The following is a 14,671-nucleotide window of genomic DNA, read 5'->3' as shown; positions in this document are numbered from 1 at the left end:
TTGTGGAAAAGGCGAAGATCGCAATGACATAATGGTCAAGAAGGACACTTCTTTTCTTTCTGCCTATCCCCGTGGAGAAGCGGCGTGTTGGTTGGATAGTTTTTTAGTCAGAGATAAGTTGTGTATTTTATAGCAGATTGTCCGCGATAACAATAAAAGCCCAAGTTTATTGTGACTAGAGATCGAATCATATGGCGGGTCGTAAAATCCGTTTCGGTTTTATTTTGATTAAAAAGCATGAAAAGGTAACAAAGGCGAGGTAAGTAAATATATTCCACACTCGCTCCAGTGTTTTCCCGCGTCACATTCGGCCCCCGATGACTTCCGTTCGGATTTATGTTACGCGCGGAGCGACATTTTTACAACCAAAGCAATATTCTCAATTCCCAACGTAATAAGCAGTAATATCAAGTAGGTAGGTACCTAATTCTCCAGCTTGGCGAAAAAATAATAAAACGCGGAGATATATGAACGCACCCTAAAAATTCTTTTTTCAAATTCACCAGTACCTACATAAATTTGTATGAATTTTCTCCTGTGACACTTGTGCCCTTTGAATTATTTATATCTAAGTTAGTCAAATATAACTTTTATATTTTCACGGTAGCGTCTAGCTACCGGAGACCCTGGGTTCGATTCCCAAGAGTGTGAAAAAAAGTTGATTTATTTTCCACTATATTTTATTTATTTTATATACTGATCACTTTAATGTTTGAACTGCCTTCACGTAATAAAAAGATGAAGATAACACTGCGTCTATACGATGTAGTGCCCAATACACCATTGTATGGGGAAAGGATTAGAACAAGAAGATAGTTTTGTGTTTTTTTTTAAATATTGTTAAAATAATAATAGAAATTATACATAGTGCCATTTTCGTAAAATACTACCTCAAGGGCGCTTATTATTTTAGTATTTTTGACGAAATTAAGAACGTAAAGAAGATCTTTGATTGTTTTTCATTTTTTACATTTTCTCATTTGTTTATTTTAAATATGCTTCTTACCTTATATTTTTCTCATTTATTTCTTTTAAATATGCTTCTTATGCCTATTTATTATACCTGTTTATTGTTTTTATATTTTGCCATGTATTAGTTTTGGTTATTTAAAAAAAAATATACTTTATTATTTGTGTTCCAGTCTTGTTAACCTTAATCTCATGTCCCAAAATGAGAAATAGAAATTACTCATCGGGAATATTATATGTATATATGACTTATGTATGTAATATGTTTTGAAAAAAAAACTAATCGGTTTATATATTAGGAATTTACAAACCACTTAAAATTAAAAAAAATAAACAGTCTAAATAAAGATGAACAAAATATTCTTCAAATTTTGTTTTAAAATAATTGCTTTGTGAAGAAAAAATATTATCCTTATATTTCGTTAATACTGTTTATAATTTATTTATTTTTTGCGAAGAAATATTTATATTATTTTGCTATATACTTATATTTCTATTTAATACATACTATTTTCATGTAATTCTAAGCGGTTTGTGTTTGAAAATAAGAATCAAGTAGCGTCAGACTGAAGCGGAAGACTGATCACCTTTCCTTCTTGTATTAACGACCAAGATAACACTGCATTTATATGATGCAGTGCCCTATGCACCATTGGGGTGAGGATAAGGGTTTGAAGAAGCGTCAGTGTGGGGGTCGAACCTAGAGCTTCTGAATCAAAGTCCACGGGGCAACAGCCCAACATACAATCTATGAATACCGTTCAATAAAATATACATAAGTGGAGGAATGTACACACCCACAAATTAACACCTACCCACTCAAACTCCCAATGAGTAATTTTTTACTCATTTCTATACGTTTTTTCGTCACATAAGCGTAGAAAAATCAAGAAACGGAAAAAATATATTGTTTTAACAAACGCAGAATATTATAACGATGAACAAATTGCACCCCCGAGAATATTGTATACATAAGTACGTACTATAAATGAGTCACATAATATATGCCTTATGAATTATTTGTAAATATTTTTTTTTGCGGTAAACAAAACAATTGTTCTTTACATTTGTACATCTCAACATGGATGAAGAATGGAAGGCTGGGTATTTACAGGGCCTATGACCGTCATAGGCCAGCCTATGACGGTCATAGGGTGTGTAAAATGATCACCTAACCAGTTAGGTGATCATTTTACACACGCGCAACATTCACCAATTCTACCCATGATTCTTATCCACACTTCTCATTTTTTTGGAACTCCTACATAAATATATTGATCAATCTTGTAAATTCGTTCTTTTCCTAAGAGAAAATCGCTTTTTAATAAAATAAAAAAAGATTTGTTTATTTTAATGGGAAATCAAAACATATTTTATATCAAAATATTGTTTTATTATTGTTTCTCTCATACGCTATAGAAGAAACGAACACACCAAATCTAGATAAGAGATTTTGGTGTTAATATTTTGATATCGTTGTTTGTTTTTATTTTTTAGGAATAACCCGCAAAGCCTCTACTTTTAGAGGCTTGTCTGCAGGTAGGACAGTAAGGACGCAAGATGTGAAAAATACATCACAAGCACCCAGATCAATCGAAATTTAATATTTCTTAATTTTATTTCGCAATTGGCGGGAATTGAACTAGCGACGTCAGTTTCACAGTCGAGCGTTGCAATAAACGTGAATTTTACAGAAGAAAGTTTTTTTTTGCATTAACTGTTTGGAATGAACTTATTTAAATATAACATACTTTGATTTATAAAAAAAAAATTAAAAAATATTGGTGGTGAAAATAGTTGATTATCGAAAGTACTTTTTTTTTATTTATTTACAACTTTTCAGATATATAGTTTTGGCGATAAAAATAAAATGGGAATAATTATGGATTGCAAAAATACAGATATTATACTCTGCAATGAAAGCGATGACATACTTGTAAATAATCTTCTTTTTCTAACCCCTAACTCAACCAATGGTGCATAGGGCAATGTATCGTACTGACGCAGTGTTATCTTGATCGTTACATACACGAAGGCAAGGTGATCACTCCTGCGCTTTAGGGACCAGTACTGGATAATGTTAAATAAATATTGGAGTATAAAATCAATTAAATTTATTTTCACCCCCCCTGGGAATCGAAACCGGAAACCCCAACTAAACACGCTAACCATTGCACCACGGAGGCGTCCTCATAAAAAATGTATACAGCAAAACTTTTAGATAAATTCATGGACTCTCGGTGAGCTCAATGTTTTTGCGAGAATTTTTCAGCGTCTGTTACTTTTGAGGCCATAGCCTAGGATTATTTTAAAACAACTAATCTTACTCGTATGATAAACAATTTGTGTAAAACTTTTTTTAGGTTGACGTGAATAAATAGCATTTGTGTTTCAGAGTAGGTGAATAAGGCATTTCAATAATATTTAACAAATAAAGCCAGCTCAATTTGAATACTATTTACAATTAAATTTAAATACCGAAAGGAAAAAATCAGCCAATATTTAATTATTATATTTTTTCTCTCCTGTTTTTCATATACATGCACAATATATTTTACTAGTAGGTAAGAAATCCTGCAATTAAATTCATATTTATAAGTAGATTTGTTGCATAAATTTTGAAAAAAAAATCGATACTTTGTGGCACATTTCTGTCAAATTAATAAAATTAATATAACACAACCTTTGCTTTTTACCACTTTTATTATTTGGTAGTAATAATAAGTATGTTCTTCGATTTATGTTAACCTATTGATCCCCGAAAATGACAAGTTATTTATCAAAAGTGGTTGAAATATACTAATTTAAATAAAAGTGGTTACACCAAAACATTAATTTTGGCCGCTTTTGTTATCCATTTTATAAACTTATTATTCATTTTACACACTTCAAAACAATTTTTACACCTGGATTAGCTCAATCTCACTGATTATTAATAAATAATATTAAAATTAAAATTAGAATAATATCATAGTATTAATCCGATTTGCATAGCAATGGGTTTTTGTAGTACATTTATTTTCTTCTTCTATAGTAAAATATTTATATTTTATACCACTATCCTAAACCTAAACGACCCTTTATTAAAATTAGGAATCAATTTGTGATACAGTGGAACCTAGAAAATACCGTAATGAAAATAAGTAATTTGTTGATTTTTTAGTGGTAATACTATTTAGTCCAACTTACCTCCTATTTATATCTTCTGTATTAAATTTGAAGTATTTCACAATGTATATCTATATGTATTTGTCACAGGTTGTTTTAAAATGCACACGCAAGCAGAGCACGTTGCCCGTCGTAAAACCACACACGAGATAATATTATAACTCGCAGCGAGATGATCTATTTTAATGTGGTGGACTATAGACATAAATATTGAAATATTATTTTGCACTGTATGTCGCAAGCAGGTATCACAACCACTTTTATCACGGTAATGATATGATTCTTCAAAACTATTCAAAACAAATTTAAAATGTTCAAAAAATCAACTTTTGCGTTCGAATTACGAATTCGACAAATTGAAACCGCGGAGAATTTTCATTTCACCGAATGTCAAAAACGTTCGTTTATTTTTGTTTTCGCATGGTATCCCCGTCCTTGTCTGGCGCGGGAAACGACGGCGGAAAAGAGAGATGCAAGTCGGGATGTAGCCGGTCGGTGGTTAGATAATTTTAGACCGGCAAAGAGTTCGGGACGTTGTGCCCTCGGGTTCTAAAAATATCTCGTGCACTGATCACCGAATCAAAACGACCACACTTTTGATACAAGCTAAACGCTTCCTGTTAGAAAAGTCGCGTTTTTAAATTTTGACAGCTATTTAAACCGCGTTCGAAAACAGAAAAAATAAAGCGAACGTTCGGTTACGAATTCAAATTTAAATTCACACTTTGCTACAATAAGTTTCGAATGCAAAACTCAAATACATATTTCCGAACGATATTAGATATTTTTAAAAAAATATTATTTAACTTTTTTATTCGAATGTTTATTGTTTATTTTTACGCGGTTTTCCCGCTATTACCGCGCCGAGCGAGCGCGTCCTGTCAGCAAGCTTTCCATTCGAGAACTGAAAACTGATGAAGGCTTCAGACTTGAGCGTCTCGGCGCTCTCGAATGTATGTACATTATATAAATATGTATGTACCTACGTATATTGATACATACTATGTAATTTAGGTATGCTTCCACAAAGCTCCGCCCACATAGCGTATCCGTTTTTCTTCCCACATAAATATTAATGCAAATTTTCATGGAATATTTATAAATATTTCACGTAATATGATTTGTTAAATTTATATATCTCTTCGGTTTTTATGGTTGCGTGGGTGAATTGAGTACAAAGATTTTATGATAATAAAATGTAACCTTTTCACTTATATTATAAAATTATGCATAAAAATTAGACTAAATAAAAAAATGACAATCTTTCATCACCACATTTTAAGGCAGTCTTAACATACAACATTTTGAGTGCGTCCAAATACTATGTCACAAATCTGGATTATCTCCAATTATAGGGAGTTATTTTTCACATTATTTTATGAGATCTCATCAACGATGAAGAAGAATGTACACGTGTGTAAAGTGATCACTTAAACCAGCCTATGACGGTCGTCAGCCCCGTAAATGCCCAGACTTCCACATTCTTCTTCATCTTCAAAGATGTATAAAATAGTCTTCTTCATCTTCAAAGATGTATAATTTATTCTTTAAAAAAATCATATGACGTTTGAATTGTCTTAGTAACAAGTTAAATAAAAAAGTTGATTATTTCATTGGGAACCCTCTCTACCTAATCGGAAAAATATTCTTCTTCTTCTTACCCCTATCCGAACCCAATGGTGCATAGAGCACTGCTTCAAATGGATGCAATGTTGAGTTAAGCGTTCATTATATTAAGGGACCACGGTGATCTGTCTTATGCATCGGGTACCAGTCTACGATAACATTAAGTAAATATGAAAGCAATATCTTCCAAATTACATAAATATTATTTTGGTTGGTTGAAAGATATTGCTTTTTAGCAATAAGCCCGCCAATATGCTTATTTATTTTCTGTACATTAAGTTTAAATAAATAAATAAAAAAAATACTACAGTTCAAAAATATTTAAATTTATATTCAATCCCCTGAGGATCGAACCCGGGACCTCCAGCGCGGTAGCCTGGAGGCCCCGGGCCAAATTTAAATGAATGATTTTTTTTAATATTCCTAAATTGAAATAGGTAGAGAAATTTTAACATCGGATATGTAATAAAATATAATAAAATAAATAATGTAATAAAATATAATAGTAATAAATCATCCTTAGCTGTATTTTGCTTTTTTTTTAAATTTTTTTATCTATCATAATTCCATTTTCCGATATCATTCGAGATCTTTTGAAAAAACAAATATGTGTGTTTAATACAAAAAAATGTTAGTTATGGATTTTTTTAAAATATCAATGATGGTGAAAAATATATATTGGTATAGTATAATATTTGACTATGTATAATGTCCGCCTTCGTAGTGCAATGGCTACTGTGCTGGAGGTCCCGGGTTCGGTTCCTAGGGAGGGGGGTTAAATAAATATAAGAGATTTTTTCACTCTCATATTTATTCAATATTACCCTGGACTGGTACTTGAAGCGGAGGACTGATCACCTTTCCTTCATGTGTTAAAGATCAAGATAACACTGCGTTTATATGATGCAGTGCCCTATGCACCATCGGTTGCGGATGAGGATTTTAAGAAGATGTAGAAGAATTCGAAGCATAAGACATAAATGAAAGAGATCTGAGTATATTATATTACTGCTGATTGGGAAAGGAATTGGAGGAGTAATGGTGTGTTTAATAGGTATACCTATTCTGTTATGACTTCTTCTCCAAGTGACTTTAATGAAATTCCTTATTCGTTTCCTGATTGGGTCATTAACAAACTGATGTAATTTAGTAAGATAAGCGTTATCGATAAAATAAAGAAAGGTATGTTGAGATGGTTTCGGCATGTCAATCGAACGAGTGAGGAAAGAACAGTAAAACAAATTTATAATGCGAATGTGGTTGGTAATAGAAGCAGAGGAAGATCGTGGAAAACTTGAACTCTTTTACGGAATAATGCTGTCCTACCTGATGTTTCTCTTCCATTTTCTTTCTCGTAAAGCAATAACGCCAAGACGGATGACATTACCGGTGCACATACTCCCAAATTGGCACACGATTCCTCCTCCAATTCCTTTCCCAATCGGCAGTAATATAATTCACCCAGAACTCTTTCATTTGTGCCATCTGCATCGCATACACATATATTGTCCAAAAATCTAGGGTGCAAAACTGATCAACGAGTTGCTCAAACACTGCGTTGATCTGATACAGTGATTGCAGTGCCCTATACACCACGTGGGTATGTAAAGAGACCAGTGGCGTGCACAGAGTTTTTATATATTACAATATTAGGGTCAGTACGGTTGCGTAAGGATATTGAAAGCTGTCCCACCGCATTCCCAGATTTGATACAGAAGCATCTAGGTTTCCTGACAGATCTACTCTTGCAAAGCATTTTTTAAAAAACTAAGTTGCGAAATTTATTGAAAATGTGTAAGAAAATAAAATTGTATCCCGATTTTACTGTGAATTTAAAAAAATACAAGTCTGTAAATCCACCACCAAATTTTCTAGAAGTATCCCGATGTAAGCAGTGAAAGGGATATTGAAAACTGTCCCACCGCATGCCCAGATCTGATACAGAAGCATCTAGACTTCCTGACAGATCTGCTCTTGCTAAGCATTTTTTTTTAACGAAGATGCGAAATTTATTGAAAATTTGAAACAATATAAAATTGTATCCCGATTTTACTACGAATTTACATTTAAAAGCTTTCAATATCCCTGTCACTGCCAATCTAAATAAATACAAGTTTGTAAATCCATCACCAAATTTTCTAGAAGTACCCCGTAAGTGAGAGGGATAAGGCATAGTAGGCACTGGTCGTATTTCTATATGAAACGCGAGTAATCCAGGGTAGGCGCTGCTTTTCTGTCTATATAAAATGCACGCCTCTGACTTCAAGTATGTTTCACACTTGAACAAACTGTTCTTGTATAAACAGTTCATTTAAAGCATATTTGTAACCGCTCAGTTCAGTGCATCTACGTGTTTACGTTTCAAAAAGAAAATAAGCATGTCGTAAAAAAAAAAAAACAAAATGGCTATTGTGTCTGACGCGGAGTACGCGCACCGGTGACGTCATCCGTCTCGGCGTAATCGTATCGATCCGGCGTCTGTGATGACGTCATGGCGTGTCTCCCCCCCCCCCACCCACCCACCCCCCAAGCGATCCGGACCTACCCAGACGAGCAAGGGTGAGATTCCCATGGAAAAATAACGCGATGACTTTAGATAGGTTTATATGAATATACTTTTAAACTTTTATTTCTAACGACTTTAAAATTTAAAACCGGTTATCCGTATTGTCAAGAAATTCAAGCATTTTTTTATGTTTGTTTTTTTTTTTGCCTACTATGGGTTTCTTAAAATTTTCCTCTGTTCAGTTTAAAACAAATATTTATTACAACACAGATGAAGAATAATATGGAAGTCTAGGTGTGATAGTCTGGTTAAGTGATTACGTTACATTCTTATTATATATCGTTGGATTATTTTTACATACCGGGGAACGCCTGAAAACATATTTTTTATGTAGCTTTTAATTTGACAATTTGTTTTAATATGTGTAAATTGAGCACTTAAGGCATGCAGATTTTGAAAAAGTATTTGGACACACTCAAAAAATTTTATTTTCGATATCTTCACTTTATATAATATGTCACAACTTTCTGAAAAACTAATGGCCCAAAAGTTAAAGTTTTCTACTTTACATTTGTCGCTAAATTTTCAATATTTCATCGTAATTCCAACCCTCATTAATGTCAGATGAAAAAATATAAAATGTTAAAAAATTTAACAAAGAAATCGATCGTCATAATCCACGAGTACATAATAAAAATACATGTGGAGCCGATAAACACAACTAAGTTTGGAGTAAGGTCCTTGCAATATATTGCCTATACCCAAATTAACCAGCTACCTGACATGTATAAAATAGAACCCAGTCAGGGATCCAAAATGAATGAACTGAAAAAATACTTCATGGAAAAATATTAATATTAGTGATAAGTTATATTTTCTCATTTGTTTCCTTTAAACATGCTTCTTACCTTGTGTTTTTTTATAAACCTATTTACCATACCCATTCATTGTTTTATATTTAACATTTTGCCCTGTGTAAGTTTTGTTTCAGTCTTCTTAACTCTAATCCTACAATGAGTAATGGAAATTACTCGGGAATAGTATATATCGCTCACTCCTTTCAAGAACGTCATAAATAAAAAAACTTGATTTTTCAGGAGAAAGTTTTTAAAGTTTAAAAATGTAACACAATGTATTAAATATAAATATCAAGCCACTTATTGAACTTTTTACTGTGCAACAGATCTTTTTAGGTAAAACCTGAAGGATTTTTCTCCATTTGAAAAATATTTAGTATGTTTAAAAAAATAATTAAACAATACCTTTTCTTCAATATGCAAAAACAACACTTTCTGCCCTGTAGCGGGTAAATATTAAGTTAAAAATATGCCTCTTTTGATGGGATATAGTACATTTTCTGGGCATTCCGAAAACATTAACAATTGAAAATTTACGATTTTTGATTTATGACGTTCTTGAAAGGAGTGAGCGATATGTGACTTACGTATGTAATATGTTTTAAAATAAATTCATCAATCGCTAAGCATTCAGGAATTCCGCCAATTTCTTTTGGCCTCAGGGTTGTTTAATTTATTATTCCGTAAGAGTAACAATTATGGTCGAAATAATTAATTTTATGTTTAGTGTTCGACATTTTACATGTTTACCGTTCGCTACTAGAATACTAAATATTAATTATACTTTACTTAACTAACAGGTATATTAAATATTTAACCACGATAATTAAAATCAGACGTAAGTCTAACTAGTATTATTTTAATTTAAAATTGATTAGCGGAGAGAAATTTTCATATGTTACTTTCGATTCCCTTACATACTTTATATCTTTACTGTTTTTATTTAAATATTATATTATACAATATACTAACTCTTTCAATTTATGTACAATTTTTTCATTGTAAGATTTGACCGTTAAAAATATACTTTAAGAACCTACACGTTTTTTTAAATAAATAAATTAAATGCTTAAGGTGCATATGAATAATCACGTGAACACCAATGCTAAAATTTTGCCTTCATAGGCGCTGAAAATTTTAAAGATAAAAATTAATATAAATTTTACTATTTTTCGCATTTCAAAGAATGGTGACATTTGAAGTTCAGTATTCAAGTACCTACAATACTTACTTGTATAACGAATATTGTACTTCAAGTACTTTCAGTTCACTTGTAATTGAGTAATATTTCACAGGCCAATTTTTAGTACCAAGTAAGAGGAAAATTAAAAAATATATATTCTAACTATTCTTAAATAGGATTTTTTAAATGAATTTAATGAAATAGTGGTTGAGTATCAGCCTTCTTCATAATTATTTTTCGTTACACGGTCAAATTTTAACTACATTGGTGCATACGTCTACCGGTAATCGAACCGGAAACCATGGAAACTAGACGCGCTATATATTACCTACACTACGGAGGCAGAATCAAAAGGTATTTAGTACATACTTAAGTAGGTACGTTTAGTGTGAACAACGACTTACGTAGAATGGCTATCCCTCGCGTTCTCCCTTTTACTAAATTTTATGTCAGTTTGCATATAAAATACAACAGAATAAAGCCAGTATTTTCATTTTCCCGGGGCATATTATTCTTTATTAAGAGAAATTATGTTTATTATCTACTTTTATGGAGAGATACGGCTCCGACATGTCTGTTTTGGAAACGATATTCGTTCTCACAGATTCCCAAACATTTTTAATCCATCACCATCTCACATCGAGTGATGATTTATCATCTTATTACTTAAACCAGCCTATGACGGTCGTCAGCCTCGTAAATGCCCAGACTTCCATATTCTTCTTCATCTTTGATGAGTAGTCAAAAAATAATATGATTTATCAACACCAACGCTATTTGAGATAGTGTTGCCAACCTTTATTTATTCAAGGTAGCCGGATCCTTAGTGTAGTGGTAAGCGCGCTTAGTTACTGCTCTAGATATCCCGTGTTCGATTCCCAGGGGAGACACAATGAATATAAGAGGCTACGACTCAAGTATTTATTAAATAGACTGGTTTCTGAAGCGCTAGATTAATAATGTATTTATTTTTTGGAGAGGCATCGCGTGGCTAGTAAAATATATGTTATAACTAGAAATGTCTAGCAAATAAATTTAATTGTAATATTTTTGTAACTATATTTAATAAATAAAAAAATAAAAAATATTGATAGTAAGCCAGAAAGATATTGTCGTGGAGAAATAACTAAGTAAACTTAATTGCATATTACTTTTATCACAGTTTTATCAGTTTTCCATATTTTGTCCATTCCATTAGGGTAGGCACTGCTTATGTGTCTATATACAGATATATATATATATATATATATATATATATATATATATATATATATATATATATATATATATATATATATATATATATATATATATATATATATATATATATACATATATATATAAATATATATATATATATATATATATATATATATATATATATATATATATATATATATATATATATATATATATATACAAATATATATATATATATATATATATATATATATATATATATATATATATATATATATATATATATATATATATATATATATATATATGTATATATATATATATATATATATATATATATATATATATATATATATATATATATATATATATATATACATGCCTGGGAGGCGATATTGCCTACTTTGGGAATCACTGTTCTCTCAACCCGTGTCCTTTGAGTCACTACAAGATTTGCTTGCCGCCCACGCTAAAAGCGAGACGAAAATATAGAGTGCCGCTATATTCAGGATTTTTTTAAATAGGTACTTACTTACGTTGAAATGGTTTTCATTTATTATGTTGAGATGTCAGAATGTTACAAACCACGTAGGTACTTACACACATACATACGTATAAAAACAGCCCTCAAGTTGTATCGTCGTGTAGCGTATCAATATGGCAAAGCGGGTTCGAACTCAGAATCTCTGAACATCTAACCACAGGACCTCACACACATACACACATATAAATACACCCTTTTTCCTTTGCCTTCCTTATTATCATCAATTTGTAATTTATGTTTTTTTTTTATAAAAGTTCAAGTACTATCCATCTACCCTCAGATTGTAAACATCTATATAAGGTATCAAACGTTTTGACCAATATCACTAGTTTGCTTTTGATTGGTTGGAAAATATTGCTTTTTAGCAATAAGCCCGCAAATGTATTTATTTCTTTTCTGTATATGAAGCTTAAATAAATAAATAAATAATTTACTCCCATATTGCTTCAGTTTTTGGAAGTTGCAAATATTGCTTTAGTATTTAATTTTTGTCGCAGATACTTTGTGGCACATTTTATAAACTTTTTGAAAAAAACAACTTTGTTTTTAACCACTTTTTTATTGGTACATTTTTTCTCTAACCGGTTTCGACAAGAACCTTGTCGTCATCAGGGTTTAACATGTACATGTTTGATGATAAAACAAGGTTCTTGTCGAAACCGGTTGGAGAAAAAATATACCAATAAAAAATTGGTTAAAAACAAAGTTCTTTTATTTTATAAAAGTATGTATTGCATTTATAACCGTCTCTTCCCCTCCTTTTTGAAACACGATTTGTTGAGATTTTTGTCATTTAACCTTTTTATTTATACGATAATTACATATTTCGAGATTATATTATGAGATTTTATTGACTACTTTATTTTTAAAATATTTTGAGTATGTCCAATGTTTTTACACAAATTGTGATTTTAACCCTCTTAGAGTTGTTATTAAGATTTCTAAACAGAGACGAAGTTACTTGTTAATGAGCAAAATTATAATAAAATGAATACCTACTTATAAAATATCCAGGAACAACTCTATTTTATTTTTCATCTCTAACATTCGCATTATTCTGCAAGGGATTGAGTGCAAATTAGTATTGTCCATGTTTCACAATCTAATACGAGTATGAGTATCCAACCCCGAGTGTCTTACCCTTTGCTGTCTTTTTCGTTTTACTCTACTAACGTACCTAATATTCCTCTATTTCCCATATATAGTTCAAAGAAAATTCACGAAAAATTAGTTTTGGCTTAACTGCCGATGTATTCAACGCCAATTCCGAGCTCATAAATTAATCGTTAGTACCTAACGAATTTGTAGGTTTTCTTTAATTTTACTTGCGTACTTGCCTACATTACGCGTATAAAAAAGACACCCAATATTTTAAAAAGTAATTGGATTATAAAGAAATGTAGGTTTTCGTAAGATTGTTTTCTTCTTCTTCTAACAGTTATCCGTCCGATGGTGCATAGGGCCCTGCACCGTATCGACGAAGTGTTATCTTGAGCGCAAATTAAATTAAAGGCAAGATGATCAACCAACGCTCAGATACTGATGTTATCAAATCTCTTAGAAACTGAACTCGGTAAATGTACACCAAAGGAGACAACAATTTAACGCCAGATTCTAGTTTATACTATTTAAAAAAAAAACAGAATAGGGATCTGAATATCGGAAATATTGTCGCATTTAAAAAGAAAACAGGAAAACAGCGGTCATTAAACTGCCATCTGCTGGATTTTATAAATGGTCGTGTAGTTATCGTTTGTATCGCTAGATGGCAGCAGTTCAAATAATCTTCAGTTGGAAGCAATTGGCTCCATATTCAAATGAGCATGCGAATAATACGAAAAAATGAAGCAAAATAAAGTCGATGACACTGTGGAGGCAAGGGTGCGGGTATTTCTTTCTCTTCCTCGCACATTTAACATATCGACTGGTATTAGAATTTTATTGTAGATAAAGCCAGCATAATATTAATAGAAAAAAATAACGACTTGGCTTTGGTGAATACATATTCGATCGCCTCACGTTCGCGTTCGTGCAATATACTATCAACAGGATTGCTGAGTTCATCAAACTAATCCAGTGCCATGTAGTTGCGAATAACCCCATGTCAAATGGCAAGATATTTCGTGAACACCGTGGCAATTAATTCCTCGTATCTCAAAAAATACGTGTCTTCGTGCGAACGCGTCTATAAACATGACCCGGTAAAAGCATGTCAGAGTGATTGTCATATGTACGGAGTCTATTAGGAAAAGTGTTTTATTAATAGAATTTGTTATGGCGATGAATGCGTCTGTTCAATTAATTGAATAAAATTTGAATGAATCAAGGACAGGTGATTGAAATAATTGAAAAAATTGTCTGATTTGAACATTGCTATAAATCGACAAATAAAACCGCAAATTCAAAATGATGATTTATGTTTTTGACACCATTATAAGGAAATCCTTACTATCCGAGGCTACATGAAAAAAATCCTTCTAACCCGCAGATTCTAAAATAACTTTAGATAAAAACCTGCAAAAAATTACCATTAAACGGTAATTGTTTTCAGATTTTTATCTAAAGAAATACGGGAAGGTGGAAATTTCGCTCTGGATTTTTTAAAGCTGCCATCGGAG

General features: G+C 31.6%; 1 protein-coding gene across 6 annotated transcripts in view; it reads right to left on the bottom strand.

The window, feature by feature from the left end:
• LOC148304804 (uncharacterized) overlaps nucleotides 1-5,043 on the bottom strand; it is a 35,530-nt gene extending 30,487 nt beyond the window's left edge. For 3 of the 6 annotated variants that reach the window (XM_088267671.1, XM_088267670.1, XM_088267672.1), the window contains exon 1: nucleotides 4,159-5,043. The gene's annotated coding sequence lies outside the window, so the exon portion shown is untranslated. The remainder of the gene's footprint in view (nucleotides 1-4,158) is intronic. The other 3 variants (XM_088267673.1, XM_088267669.1, XM_088267674.1) reach the window with 3 other exon arrangements.
• Between the last annotated feature and the right edge of the window lie 9,628 nt (nucleotides 5,044-14,671).

This window comes from Brachycentrus maculatus, unplaced genomic scaffold (genome assembly GCF_059751285.1).
Source record: "Brachycentrus maculatus isolate JH-2025_06_01 unplaced genomic scaffold, ASM5975128v1 h1tg000303l, whole genome shotgun sequence".
NCBI lineage: Eukaryota > Metazoa > Arthropoda > Insecta > Trichoptera > Brachycentridae > Brachycentrus > Brachycentrus maculatus.
Note: the sequence above shows the minus strand (reverse complement) of the source record. Positions and strands in the feature narration are given on the sequence as shown.